The following is a 16080-nucleotide window of genomic DNA, read 5'->3' on the forward strand; positions in this document are numbered from 1 at the left end:
TGCTACCTCCAAGCTTGACAAAAATAACCTCCAATGCTACAGTACCACTGAGTCTCCATAAGTTTTGATCTAACTAGGCTGAACACATTTAGGTAGCCAGTACTATACATTACTGGGCTGAGTTTCAAGTTCTTTGTTCACCATATGGAGGCAATCATAACAAGACACAAAAGCATGCAGAGTAAGGGGGGGGCTGTCTCATATCTCCAATAAAATTTTGCCAAAGTGTGTCAATCTCAGCACAAGTTGCAAAGACACATAAAAAGGAAACATATTCATGAGTGCACCACAACAAGGCAAAGCTCGGATGATGTTGATACCAAAACAGAGGTCTTTGTTGGGTCTGTTGATCAAAGCAAAATTCTATAACAGATTGGCTTTGTGAAAATGGAAATAACCAGTCAAAGTAAATTTCAAAATAGATACTGGAGCTAAATACATTATCATCATTCTAAGCACATGCAAAATTAAGATTGACCTCCCAGTACTGCAAGCAAAACCTAAGTTTTCCTCATAAAGCAATCACAAAAAGTAGACAGGGCATAGAAAGTACAAACTCATACTGGCACAAGATATCTGTTGAAAGATATAAGATGAAGAGAAGTGGTATAACTGTCTACAAATCAGTGTTCAAAAGCTATTCTTAAAGAATCTGATGAGGCAGTTAGCAATCTGCAAGGCTCTAAGAATATAATATATCACAGTAGCAGAGATTTCAGTGTGCCATGAAAATTCTTGCTCTGTTAGTACTAGGAGATAGAGTCTGAACTTGAGTGAATGATAAAGTGAGAAGTTACTGGGCACATTCACACATCAATTGGCTAGAGTAGCAGTTATGTTGCCATAACAAACCTAACAGCTAAAGATTGTCAAAATCTATAAGATTCCAACATGATTATCAAATATTATCATTAGCCAATAATGACAGCTGATACAGAGTAGACCCTGACACTCAAAAATATTGTGATTTCCAAATTCAAGCCATAAGTAGTTCACACTGAGGAAAAGTCACCAAACTGAGAAACTTCCCATGTCCTCTGAGAATCTGCTTAAACAGAAGACTTTTTTTCAGACTTCTACCAGTCTTGAAGGTTGTGTTCTTACAGAGGTGGATTAAGTTCTAATATTTGTTGTCTGAAGTCTTAATTTATTGACATTCATTTGTTTTGCAACCCAGAATACTTTATACAAATAATTTTTACAAAAATGTCCCTTACTCCAGAAATGTAAAAGCTTAAGCTTTTCAACATTTAAGTAAGGAGATGCTTGAAGTGCTTTAATACAGAAAATAAAGTAATTTTGCATTTGTTGTGTCTTTGGAAGTTTTGATTGCCCAAAGCTGTTGCATATTTTACCCAATGTTGCGATTCAAACCAACTTTTTGAATGCTGGACTTTTACCGTTCAGCACTGTAATATGTACAAAAGAAATCTAAGAAAGGAGACCAATGCAAAACAAAAAGTCCAAGAACAATTCAAAAAATATCATATATATATTAGCTCATATTTATGGAACATGTCTAACTATGAAACTTGAAGAAGATTTTGACCTAACCTTGCATTTATACTAGGAGAGCAAACTGCATGTGACAGGTTCTACTCATATTATTTAATGCTCTAGGGGAAAACTCAGGTACCTGAGTGGTACTGTGGTGCTGTGTGTGGTAAAGAACCTGAACAGACTATAGCAGCTTTGAAAGATATTTGAATTACTTGTACTTTTATCCATAACAATAGATTTTTAGCAGGTCCAGCATATCCTATTTACCTTGTAAATGTGGGTCTTGCCAAAAGAAAACCCAAAAAATGAGTATTACACAGTGGGATCTGATTGCTTTGCTACCACGTAGATGTATATATCCTTCTTGCACTCTCTCTTGGATTTTTACATGGTCTATTATAAGGAGGTCAGATGCATGACATTCCCAGGTAAGGTTTTCTTCTGTTACTATGGCATTGTCTGAAAGAGGCAACAATTTTCTTAGTCTGAAGAACTAGTGAATTTTCCCAAAAATTTTTTGTACATTTTATTTAAAAGCTGTCAAATGGTACTTGGCTCAAGAAAGGAACAGCAACTCATTTGAAAGTAACTCCTACTCAGAACATCAGGTTTTATCCTTTTATACCCTACATTTTTAAAGAGCAATAAAAAAAAAAAAAAAAAACCAAAACGACTTATGGAAGAAAATATGATGAAAAAATCTGCTAGCAAATTTTTCTTTTTGCCCAAAAACTGAACAAGTTCTCTCATTCCTCCTTACATTGCAGGGTTCTGTTTCAAGGACGATTGCATTAGGCTGTTTTGTTCCCTCCTTAATTACTGTTGCATAGAGTTATAAATAGCAGACAGAAGGTGAGCGGAAAATGACAAAACAAGTTTATTCTGAAGTCTAACATAAAACACTACAGGCTAAATATGTACAGGGAATTACACAAACAAGTGTTGAACTATATACACATGTTATAACAGAAGGAAAGACATTTCATACATGCAAGGAAAATCTTCCCAAAATAACTTCAGTGAAAATGCCTACTTATCCTTAACTAAACTGGTGATCTGGGAGACCAGAGAAAGCAGTAACTTTCTCTGGAGACTAACATCTTCCTGAAGGTAGCCTTTTGGTGGCTTCCCAGCCTCTGGAGGGTTTCTGCAAGCTTCTCTTCTAATCTACCCTCCCAGTCCTTTTGACACCGCTGCAGTACCCAGGCATCTGTACCCAGGTAAGGCTGTATCATCTCTATGTTTGCAGGCAATAGAGATGAGTTTGCCAAGCTGTGCTGGATCCTTCCTCAGAGCAACCAGTTGTACCAGCTGGTCCCTTCAGGCACCTTCCAGGCCCATATTTCAATTATTCTGTTGCCCCTAGTAGAAGATTGTCATTTCAACTCAGTGACTCACAGCAATCAACCAACCTCTTAGGCTGGATTCCTGGTACAAAATAAATGTTACAAGATTTGAACTATCAGATACAATGATGCATTGAATCTGCCATCCTCAGTTTCCATAGAGATGCCATACGGATGCCTCCTCAGGTCTGCCGGTCCCAGCTAGAGCAGCATTCACATTGCAGAAAGAAAAATCTACTAAATTGGTGCCTTGCCTACACAAAAAAAAAGCAAAGTTACTAGGATCTTTGCTTTCTTTTCTTCAAGAGTGGAAGATCTCCACAGAGTTTTGACTACAGTACAAAATAAAATAGTGAAAAACTAGCAGTATAAAGGTGCAGCACTCAACAACTATGCAGAAAACCCACTGATTAATTTGACATTAATTATTAAGCTTGGAAAATGCCATCTCTAAGGCACAAAATGAAATGACAGAAAATTTCTTGACTAGGAATCAACTAGTGACACAGCCTTTGCAATGACATATGTGGATTCATTTCTTGCAGCCAAATTCTCTTTCTAGATGTGATTCTGTAGGTGATTGTAATAGGACCAAGGTCTGGATTAGACACATTTGATACCTTGCCTGACAAAGTTTTCAGAAAACAGAGTTGAGAAGTTTCAGGAAATGGAGCAAAGCAAGTTAGGAAGATACTGTTTTAAGGAAAAAATGTTTTCAAGTTCCATCAGATTTGGTGCTAGAGCTGATTTGTCTTAAAGTATGAGAACTTTATCTCTCAATAAAAAGTGCTTACATGCTTAATAGAAGTATTAAGTATTAATAAAAGTATTATCATGTTTATATCTATAAACATGAATCATCTAAAATCCCAAATTTGTACGCCTACTAATATCCTGCACTTTTGTAATACCCTACACTCTGATGTGAGTGATGCAAAGAAGCCTCTTATGTCAGATTTAAATGCATCACTTTTCATACCTATCTCTTTAAAAATCTCTTTTGCTATTATGAAGAAAGGCAAATGTGAATTTCTGGTTCACCTTCTCTTAACCATTCATGACTTACAGATATGTAATATTTTTGCTTCCATTCACAAACCCAGGCATCCATTCCCTTGTCAGATCGAAGCTTGACATACAACTAATAATTTTCTTCATTTATTCCAAGATCTTTTATCTCATTTTATTTTATCTCATTTATTCCAAGAGCATTTATCTCTTAGATCTTTATTATAACAAGATTTATCCACTACCTTTGTGGTAAGTTGCGTCAAGTGGTAGATATTTATATATGGGTGTAGAATGTTTCCCTTGTTTTTTTCTCTCACAATTACTTTTATGTGCCACAATTTTCCTTTGGTATAACAATAAATCAATATCCTATATTAAAAAGAATTTTTCAGTCATATTTTGCAATTTGAGCCTGGATATGCAAATTAAAATTCATACCATTCTTTGTGGTATATGTAACTTCACATTTACCAACACAGCTTCAAACTGGCATTTTTCAAAATTCTTCTCAGATTGGCCTGTACTTGATCCATTTTCTGTATTTGATTATCTAAATATCATCATCCTACTTACGCTCCAAATCTTGCCACAGAACTCAGATTAGATCTGACCTAGGCATAGGATGAAGCCCAAGGAAAAAAGTGATCCCTATAATAAAAGACTGCATATTAATGCCTGCCCTTGGAGGTGCCACAGCTTGCCAGACAGCTTTAGTTCTGACATTCAAAATTCTACTTTGCTGTGCTAATAAAATTCTTTTAAGCCAGGGGGATTTTCCTGGAACTCTTCCAACCAACTCCCCCAAAATATCTGAAGCAAATGCCACAGTGTTCTTTCAGAATGGATCCTAGGAAGGGCTGCAGCCCAGTGTACAGACCCTGGTGCAGCTCACCGGGAGTGAGGATGTGAGAGCAGCAAAATCTTCCCTCAAGTGCACCAGCACAGGGATGGCACTCCAACAGGGGATCAGATCCTCCCCTCACTAGGGCCCCAGATTGCCTGTGACACAAACCTGGTGACACTCAGGAACCTCACTCCAAACACAGTAAAGGAAGTGTAATGGGGGTTTCCTCTTTCAATTTCAATTTTTCGATTATATTTATTCACCATTTAGCAAATTAGTTGCAAAAAAAAAATGTTTGAAAGCAGCTTTTACAAAATATTTGGAAATTATTTCCTGAACAATATAGTATTCAGGGTGAAATAATTTATAGTGCTTTATGTTCACGTTTTGTATTTTTTAATTTATGAAATACTATGTTAAACCATCTTTCCTATATCCTAGATTGTGTCTTTACTCACATTCGTGCTTTTGGGTGGATATCAAAATTCAATTAACAGTGCAGAAAATTAACATTGCAGGTTTATGGTAGTTAAATAAAATTATTTCAAATACGCAGTATAAAAATCTCAATACTAACTTGCATTTCTAAATGATTGATTGTTTATAAAAAGTGTTGATGGTCTGCATTTAGAAATCCTTCAAGATAAGAGAACTTACTGTTCTTAGACTCTTAAACCAATTTTTAAATCCTCTAAAAAAGGAGTAAATTATAACATTTCCCAGAATTACTTTTATTATATTTTCCTCTTCTAAATAGCTTTTCTAGTTTCCATTCAGTTATTCAAGAATTTTTTTAAATCTGACAACATTGAAGTCAAATTAGTAAAGTCTCCAAAAAAGGGTACAGCTCTCCAAAACAGGCAATTTTCCCCAATTTTTTCAGAAGTAATGATTTCTCCAGGTTTAGTAATCTGATTTACTCTAAGAGATATGCTGTTTAAGTTCTACTGATCATAAGCTATTTAAACAGATTATTGGAAGTTATGTCTAAACATATGCTGTCATAGTTTCTAGTTTAAGTTTTAATATGTTTATATTTGCAAGGAAAGATGTATGCAAAGGCAGTCAAATTGCAGTAAAACACATATCTTAAATAAATGATTAATTTATTCTGCTCCACAGTCAGCAGTTATGACACAAACTTGCAATCATTAGTGCATGCACAGTGATGTATGGAAAGACCTCTACCAAGACACATTTAGTAGGATGGCCTCAGCTGTACATCAACTTCCCTAATGAAAATCTAGACACTAAAAATATTCTAGCTAACATACTTAGTATAAGAGGATATACAGTTCACATATCAGCTCAGTTAGTTCTGTAAAAGATAGGCTGTTTATCCAGGTTTTGCTATAAGATCAAAGGGTGTGGTTGATAACAAAGCCATCTTGCCAGTTTTCTAAGAGGTCCTCAAAACTATTTCCTGAGAAATACTTACTAATACTGCTAACACCTAAGTATAATGATTTTATGATCTTTCCATTTCAGGACAGGTAGTTTTTTCCAAAACCTGAGAATTATATGGACTGCTTATTTAGAACCTTATTTTTCATGTACAAAAGCACCAGAAATCAAACAGAATGACCAAAAAATAAACTAGGACAGTAAAACTGAAAGAATATAATTCATTTTAATTGTAGGTGATTTGTCCTAATTTATTCTTTCCCAAGCCCACAATATTAAGAAGAAACACCAGAAATCAAATGTGTCCTATAAAAGGCAATTTAAAGGACAAGTAGGGAGGTGTGGCTTCTGTTGGAATGGAAAAATGATTTATTATTTGCAATGAAGTTGCTCACATTATAGAAGTGCTATGTAGAGTCTCCAGAAATAAATAATCAGATTTAGGGGAAAAGAAAATTAAGTTACGGAGGTTGGCTCCATGGTTGCTCAGTACAAGACATTTCTCTATTCAGTACAGATGATTTAGCACATAAAACCATGGCCAAAAGTTGAGACAGGTTGAGACAAGAGCCTTTTGTTTAGTATAATTGCAAGCACCTTGAGTGTGTCACTTCCTGGGCCAAGCATGCTAAAAGCAAATTGCAGTCACTGTCTCATGAGGCTTCTTAGGAGTTGTTGAAAATAGACATTTTAGCCACTAACAAAAATACCATGGCAAAGTGACCTTGGAGACAATCAACAGGACTGCAAAAGGTCAAGATTTTAGTTCAGCTTCTTCTAAAATGTGGCTATTCAGCAGCTGCAGACCTTGCCTTGGTATCACGCAGCTGCACTGATCTGGTGCCTACAACGGCAACACAGGAAATGTGAGTGATTTCATGATCCAAAATTTGTGAGTGTCTCCATGACCCAAAATGAGAGAGGAGAAGGAAGCAAATCAATGCACCTTTTTCTCCTTCAAGAATCACAAAAGGCTGAATTTGAAAGAGAAGCGTACCTTTATCCAGTGGTTAATTAACATATCTGTCATAGCAAGTGGCAGTCAATATCTGGCAAATAATTGTGCTATCAGCCCATCCATTATGGAAGTGAATGCTCAGCTTATACAACCCAATCCCTTCTGTTTGGGCATGTAGGAAAATCAAGATGGTTGGAATGGTTGCATTATCTGTGTGACATCAAAGCTAAGAAGCCCTCACCTGTACTCATTACCACAGTACATTTCTGCTTGTCCAAGAACCAAGGGGTGCTAATCTCACCTGTAAAACAAAGCAACTTGTAAAATGAATGCCACACTCCACTACCCAGAGGACACGTCCCACCCATTCCTGCAGGAGCCCCTGGAGCCTGGACTATATGACATCAAGCACATCAATGTGGGGATGGGATGCTGAGGGTTGAGTGCCGGCTCTGGCAGACCAAAATTTTAACTAAAATTATGTTTGTGATATGTTTGCTGAGGCAAAACAGATGTATTGTAAAGCCCTTTGATGTCATTGTCCAAAAATAGTGGTGTCACTTCAGAGACAGTGTTGACATGGAGAAGAAAACTTTGTGGTCACTGAAAAGACAGACACTCCTGAGATGCTGAGTAATATTAAGCAGGATAGAAGACAAGAGCTTAACTTTTGATACCCTGAAAGCAATTGCATATAGTTTTGGGTGCCCCATGGAAATATTTTTTCATGCCTTGCATTGGACATATGGCCCAGAGAGACGCTGTGCTCCCACGTTGCACATGGAGTGAAGGATAGCCCTGGGTGTTCAGTGACACTTAGCACCCAGCTCACTCTAGTTCACATGCTGGGGTCCTGGCAGGCTGAGAAAAAGCTTGAAAGAAAGCTGTGATCCTAGAATAACAAAAGCAGCATCTTCTAGGACACCTATATACAGTGGAAAAGAGAATGGCACAGATACCCTCACCCCATAAAACCCCAACAAAGAAGCCTGTATCACACAGTGGAGCTAAGCAATTGCATCAGCCCATGTCCAAGAGAAATTTAGTTATATTTGTGCAGCTCTGTGCCCAAACCATGAAGCTCTGCATCCCAGTATGACCAGATGGCTGAGAGTAGTCTGCAACCACCAAAGCCTTTACACACACTTGTTTTAATCATGCTGATGAGATAAGTTCTCCTCAGATTTTAAAGAGCTTCAAATTTGTCTGTATTTCCTGTATCTGCCACTTATCTTTTCACAAGACTATTCCCCCATGCCCTCCAAGGGCTAAATCCATTAAAATATGCAGATGGATTGAACTTATTCTCTGATATTTTATTTTCAAGGAGACTGCAGTCCCAGGTCACCCTGTAGCCATGGATATTCTAGGTTACTGGTGAGCACAGTTTTATGTGATAATGAAGATACCTCTGTTTGTCCAGAGACGCTCTCAAATAATGGAAATCAACACAGATCCTCATTCAATAAAATAGAAATTGTCACCATTTTACTGTGCTTCCGCCAGAGCAACATATGGTAGCACAGCTGACAAATATAATCTTTTCCTTTTTTTTTTTTCCATTTCACATGCACATTTCATTTTGCAGAATACTAAGACTTTACATAAATTGCCTGTTAACCCCTTGTAGTCACAGCATTTGCTGCTTGGGCTCCCTTGAGCTCTGGAATATTTGAAAGATGGAGTTAAAATGCAGTCAACAGTCAGGGAACAGTTCATGCCTTCAACATACAGCCCACTTGCACTTTTCACAGGGAAAATCTGCTCTCTTTTACCTTCTACCCTACCCAACCCTTCTTTTTAACCAGAAACAGTACACTCTGGCTACATGGAAGCTTATTTATATAATAAATTGATACTCAATTCACTTGCTGCTTCTTTACTGTTTTTTAATGCCACAAGCCAAGTCACAGGTTCCCAGTGACTTTACCCTGATGGGACCCACTTACATGGGTTTTAGGAATGTAGTTTTGTAAAACTGAGGCAGTGCCCACTTTCCAGTGCCAGTTCAAGATACTTTCTTTGTTAATTATTGCATTCACATCAATATCAGGTTTTCCCCATTCTGGGCAGATACACCGTGGTGCAAAAACCTTCTTGATGCTCATTGGCCTTTTCTGCAGTGGAATGCCTGCAAGGAGTTCTACATCTAAAGAAATCTCATAGGCTTTCTTGACTCTTTGCCAGACCTTATTCAATGATTTTATTCATGCCAGTTTTCAGCTCTTGTCCACCCATCCAGGTGGTAAAGTATGAAAGTTCCATTCAAAATTGCCATGGTCACAGTCAGGATTCACTTGAGTTTGACAAAGGGACGGAGGTGTCTTTGCTTTTTCAGAGGACTTTTTGGCACCCAGTAATAAGGCTTAGGGCTGCAGAGGGCATTGAGAGAAGGCATTCACACTGTCTCACTGGAAGTAGTGACCTGGCTGTGTGAATTTGCCTAACCTAATTTACTTCTGCTCTGAATCACTCTATTGCAGATCCTTTCTCTCTCTGCTGAACATGCAGGGAAACCAGAGAAACTAGCCCCTAATTTCTGTGTTGTACAAGGAACCTAAAGCTGAGCTAAATTAATGCCATCTAACAAGGATGGCTCCACTCAGAAAAGGTGGTTGGATATGGGGGAAGACTTAGAGGACTCTGAAATGGGCTAGAGTGACTGTAAAGCAGAGAAGACCAGCATAAGGTGAAGTGGCTTGCTCCAAGAAGGATGACTTAAAAAGAATAAAACTCCTCATTTCTTTGGTTTAAGGTCAGATTAACCCCAATTACCATTATTTTTCTTGGTGTATCCTTGCATATATACAAAAAGTAACGTCTTGACACAGATAAGGCGTAAATCACAGCTCTGACCACTTCTTAAGCACATTTGTGTTCAATTTGCGAGCAGAAAAGAAAAACCTGCTTTTCACAAATGTCATTTGCTTCCTGACAGTTTGCAAAAGCACACTCCAACAAACAGTTGCTTTTAAGGACTGAGAGCACCTGCACAAGCTAAAAGGGAAGAGTGGGGGTTGAATAACAAACTTCTGACATGCATGTTAAGTATTCCACAATTAAAGGCTAACGCCACACGCTACAGGACTGATGATATGAAGAAGAAATATAAAGGAAAGTCTAACTAGGCTAAAATCAAGAGTCAAATATGACTTAGCTACTTGCCCAGACTAAGTGAGTTTCAGATGCTTTCCTCCATTTAAGTATTAGCCAGCAGTGACACTATCACATCAAGCTGGATGGGACCTTTGGTCTGCCTCAGTGGGTATGCTCTTATGAAATGCTATTCTTATGAATGCTTTGGCGTACCCGAGAACTTGAGTTCTCTGTTCGCTACCTGAATTTTCACCTGACTGGAGCTAAGTTTTGCCTAGGGTAGGAAGGTCTCTGTCACGGTAAAACACAGCCTCATTAATGGGAATCAACTTCAAAATATTAGACACTATCAGAAGGGACCCATTTTAAGGGAAAAAAATATTGTTGCTGAAGCCTCTGATTTTCACTTGAATAAGTGTTCTTGAACTTGTTGTTTTGTTAGCTAACATATCCCGACCATTTGGATACTTTTTGTGCTGTTCATTTCACAGACTGATACTTTCATATTATATCTAAACAAATTCCCTTATCCCATCTCCATGAAAAAATGTATCATATTTTATTACATACTGTAAGCAAAACCTTTGGGACAATAGGCACATTATGTCTTTTTCAAATAACTGCATTTTTCCAGATGTACGGTATGTTAGAAAACTGACACAAAAGATGTGAATTGAGTTAACGAGCCCTGCTATATTTCCACCAAAATGAACCGTTGGTTCATTTGAATAACTTTGACCTTTTTTCTGTTTATTGTCTTTATTAAAAAAAAAAAAAGGAGAAGAAAAACATGAACCCAAAAAACCCACCAAAAAAAAATCCACAGCCAATCATTATGATGACCACAAGTCTACTCAGGCACCTTGACAGCTGAATCACCATCTCACATCAAGAGATTTAGCCTTGGGCATCTGGCTGAACTGACACACATTAGTTGGTCCTTTTTACACATTAAATATCTTTACATTTTTCATATTTCTTCTGTTTTTACACTCTCCAACTCTGCATTGTTGTAGAAAGAGAACATAAAATACACATGCACAATGAACACCATTAAAAGCTTCCATTTCTTTGTGGTCTTTAAAAAAACTAGACACAAAGGGGTTCCCTAAATTTTAAAAATACCAAAAAGTATATGTACCATATATTTAAGCAAGAAGAGAATGATAATAGCAATCTGACAAAAGCTTAGAATTATACAATTTACCAGTTTTAGTTTTAGTCACATTGCAGGAAAGAAAATTGAGAGAAAAGCTGGAAGGATATTATGTTTTCTCCCCTCCTGTACTTTGCATTTCCAAGCTTTTGTTGTCTGGTGCTCCAGAAGTTTTTTTTTTGCTAATGAGATGGAAAAAAACCCTTTGGGAGACAGAAAGATTCACACATGGGCCTGATTCAGCAACCTGACTCACTTCACATGGGAATAGTCCCAACTGGTTTCATCTTCTAGTTATGACTTCAGTGATAGCCACTTTAGCTGGTTTACTCATGCAAACAAACATTATTCCAAGTGAGCAGAGACTGTAGACTGGAAATGTCCCCCTCTGAGATATGACCAAATAGAAGAGAAAATGGAGGGAGGCTGAAATATGAGCATTGCAAGGTATTTTTTGAGGTAAAATTCAAGGGAATTTTTCAATATAGTCAGAAATCTATTTAGTGGTCTCTTTGCATTTTAAAATCTTTGGAAGGAAAAAGTCACTTTTCTTAGATTCTACCTCCTTGCCAAGATTTGCATATCAGGAATAAGAGAGAAAACAGAGCAGACAGAAATAGATGAAAACCCTAATATATCAGCTTGGTGAGGCCACACTTCCTGACTGTAATCATTCAGATTTTTCTGACCTTTGGAAAGCTTTTACTCTAAAACTCACAACAAATCTTTCCTTTTTCTTCAGTGCCATGGTTTTGCCATCCATAGCTGTGTTTTTCGCAGTCAAAGCTGGAGACTGCAAGCTGCAAAATGCATTGTGGTTCTGATTAACTAAATTAATTAACAAACATAAATACCAGGAATGAGGCTGGCAAATTTGTTTACCTGTGTTTATTAATTTAGGGAGAAGGCAAACTACACTCTATTTCTTGAAAGTTAATGTATCATATCCAGCTGATACAGCATGGTTTCATCTTGGACTGTCTTTAATTCTGGGTATGTGTGAGTGAGACAATCTATATGGGCTTATTGCTTTTACTCCCACACATGGATGTGTCTCACTGAAGCAGGAAGCAGAAGGCCAATTTAGGCATTTTAGACCTTTTCTGATTTTTAGTATTTCAATCAAACTTTTTTCAGTTGATGTCTCTATTTTGTGTGAAAGATGTGAATAACATAAAAGCAAACAACAAATTTTCAGATTTGAGGCTCAGCCTGTTCCAATATTAACTGTTCTGCTTAGATAAATGAAAAATACTTCCCCAATACAACATTTCTCAAAATCAACAGTTTCTTTTTCTTGACAGCATGATCACAAAATTACAAGATATTCAATCCAGTGCAGGACTAAACTGTCTTTTTTTTCTAGCAAATTCTTCTGCTACTTTACAACTTGGTATGATTGCCAGTGAAAACTTCAGCAAAATAAATGAGCAAATAAATATAGTTAAAATAAGCCATACAGACAGCAGGGGAGTATTTTTCAGGAACTGCTGGAATCTTACAAATGTGGAGGCCCAAATTATCAGCCAAATGGGACTACAGGAAATATGGGAGACTGTACGAACACTGGTCATTTTATGTTTGGGATAACTTTCATCTGTGTCGGGGCTCCTGTTGCCAATTCCCTGACTTCTGGGACTCTGGCTGGGCCCTCCCAGGAGGCTCCCCTGTCAGGGGAAACCCTCCTAGAGCAGTTTTGTGTCAGGAAAGAGAGACACACTGGATTTTTTCAGTCTTCAGGTTCTTATTTATTGTTATCTTATCTAGAGTTTTGCTTGCTGTCCACACAAGGCTCAGTGCATTAGAAAAGCACCGTAAAAAATGGCTAACAATCTATTGTTACAAGGTCTTTTAAAGCTAAACTATCCAATTAAGGACTGACACCTGGATTATTTCCCTTTTTAACCCAATAACTTATCCCCAAAAGCCCGCATTACAGACTTTTCCACCCAATTACAGAGTGCTACCCAAACCCATGAAGAAGAAGGAAGAAGAATCATGAAGAAGAAGCTCAGGATGACACCTTGTGCCCTCCATCTTGCTTCCATCCACTATATACTAAAAATCCCAAAACCTCAATATCCCACCTAGTGATATATCTACACTACTCTCTACAATCTACTTCACACTCTAGTGGATTCTAGTCTATTCTGGAGTTTAGGAAAGTTTCTCCATGAATGAGGGTCAAAGTCAGTGTTCCCCTGGGGGTCAGGGCACCCCAGATCAGACAGGAAAATATTCCCAGTGCCCTGGGTTTCCACAATCTGTTCATGTACATCCAGGTTGTTCTTCCCCCAGTTTAACCCCTCTGCAATACTAAAAAGTCAGTCAAAAGTCATGCCCACTGGTGGAAGCTCTGCAAGCACAGCCACTGCCTCCTTCCTGCTTCAGCCTCAGCAGGAGAGGCTTCCCAGCACGGCCCTGCAGGGACCACCACCAGGGGTAATTGAATTTCCACGCCGATTCAGCCCCGGCTGACACCGCGGGCTCCAGCTCCGTTTGCCTCCGCAGAGCACTCAGCACTGCGGCTCCGAGGGCAGCTGCCGAGGGACGGCCGGGCCTTCTCCTGCCAGGAAAGTGCTGAGCAGCAAGGAGCTTAACCAAGATAACCACACATTGCAGAAGAGCTCTTTGGTAGGCTCTGTATGAACAGTCTGGCTGCTATTGACTTCAGCTCAGTTTAAGTCTAAAGAATACATCTGAGGAACCACACATTTATTTTTGGTTTCTGTGGACTATTTATTCCCATCTGTGTTGCTCATCCCTGTGTGTATACACCCTGTTAGAATTTCTTCTTTATTTTCATGAACCTGCCAAAAGATAATCCAAAAATTTAAAAGATCACTGTCATTGGGACCGTGGAGTAATTCTCACTCAACAGGGATGTTTAAACTTTAGCCCAATAAATACATACTTTAACTGCTAAATAAAAGCATTCAGTGCAGATGAAAAGGGACGTCTTTCTTCCCTCTTATCACCATGGTTAAATATCCTCTTTTTGTAAAACGGTTGAGCTGTTAAGTTCTATGCTAAGGCACGTACACACTTTGGAAAGGTAATTTGAAAGCGAGTTGAGCCATGACAAATAGGGACAGCTGGCCTAATTGAATCATTTGATCTAAGACAGCTCAACTTGGTTATCCTCACTGCAGCCCACATTGATATTAGCGAGTGAATCATTAGCCATGAAATCATGTCGACTTTCCCGATGCAGCGTTCTTGACATGACAGGGAACGCAGTCTGCCTTTCATTACAGCACCAATGAGTTCTTCAGTCTGTCATGAAGGGAGAAAAAAAATTAAAAAAAGAAAAAAAAAAAAAGTGTTTTGAAAACTTTTAGACTCAGCTACAGAAAGTAATTTACTCCTCCGTACATCGTAGGGCAACTAAAGGAAGAAAGATCCTTTCTGGCGGGTCTCAGGTTACCTGTCAGCCTCAGCCTCACTCAACCTCCTGAGGCAGGCACAGTCTGCAGTGGGACAAGAGGTCACCATTTAGTAGCTGTTTCCTTATTTCCTAGGGCTTAATTCCTTTCCTTGTGCCTGTGAGGATAAGAGAGGCTGCAGTGTCGTATGCATTTCTACAGGCTGTTTCTAGGAGAAACTTGTTATGTCATAACTTTTTTCTAGATTAATAATAGCAGGCTAAAGCTGCATCTTTGCATTTGGACCACAATTTTTGGCTATTCTGAATGCTAATGGAATTGCTCCAAATCTAACTCTCATCTCAGCTATTCTAACAAAAATAATCGTCACTGTTATTTTCCAAACATCTCTAAGGTATTTAGGAAGAGAGATCACTCTTTAAAGTCCTTACTTGATTGGCAAACTAATGGGCTCATCCAACTGCCATTGAATGGAATGGAAATTTTCTATGGACACAGCCAAAGCCAGATCCCAGGCTCCTTCAATAGGTGGACAAAATTACCTGATGGTTTAGGTCAGGTTACTGTTGGCAGAACCAGACAAATATAATTTGGGCAAAACTAGGAGCCTGATGAAATTTGGATAATGTCCAACTAAGGAAAAGAAACAGAAGCAGATTTTTTTTTGGTGTTTTTTTTTGCTTGTTTGTTTGTTTGTTTGTTTTTTATGTAAGTCATAGAGATGCCAGTACTGGGTAGGGATGAGATCCAGACCTTGGAAAAGAGAACCACCATATCTTATTCTGCCAATAGTGGTCTGAATGGTACATCTGCAAACCACCCAGGAAAGAAAAGAAAGAAGGAATAAGCATGAGGACAGGGGTGTTTATGAATCAAAACTCTACTGTCCTTAAGACAAAGTGAAAGCTAGCCTGAAAAGATACCAGAAAGTCTGATAATGGCAAAAAAATCTTATTTTCTTTGTGGGGGGTTCTAAATAGGGGTTTTTCTTCCATTCGAAATACAATACATAAGTGCAAAGATTTCATTTCAGGATCTATTTCCCTGTAACAAGTGTCTGTCAGTTTGGTAAGTAGAGTTCTTTCCATCCCAAATGTGGAGTTACATTCTATGTCATGACATAGGGAGGTGATCATTATTTACCAGAAGGGGAAAACCTTGTCAGTCTGCCTTCTGGAGAGACAAAAATATAACAGTAGCAAATGGGTAGAATCTAGTCAACATAGAATTTAGACATACAGAAGGGGGACAGACCTTTTTTCAAAGAAATAAAATAGTGAGAATCTTTCAAGCCGTTGACACCAGTGTTCTTCTCAATTTTTGCATTAAAATATCTTTGTCAGTGTGGTTACTCAGGTTCAGGGTAGGATTTCTGTTCA

The sequence above is a fragment of the Molothrus aeneus genome, chromosome 1, assembly GCF_037042795.1.
Source record: "Molothrus aeneus isolate 106 chromosome 1, BPBGC_Maene_1.0, whole genome shotgun sequence".
NCBI lineage: Eukaryota > Metazoa > Chordata > Aves > Passeriformes > Icteridae > Molothrus > Molothrus aeneus.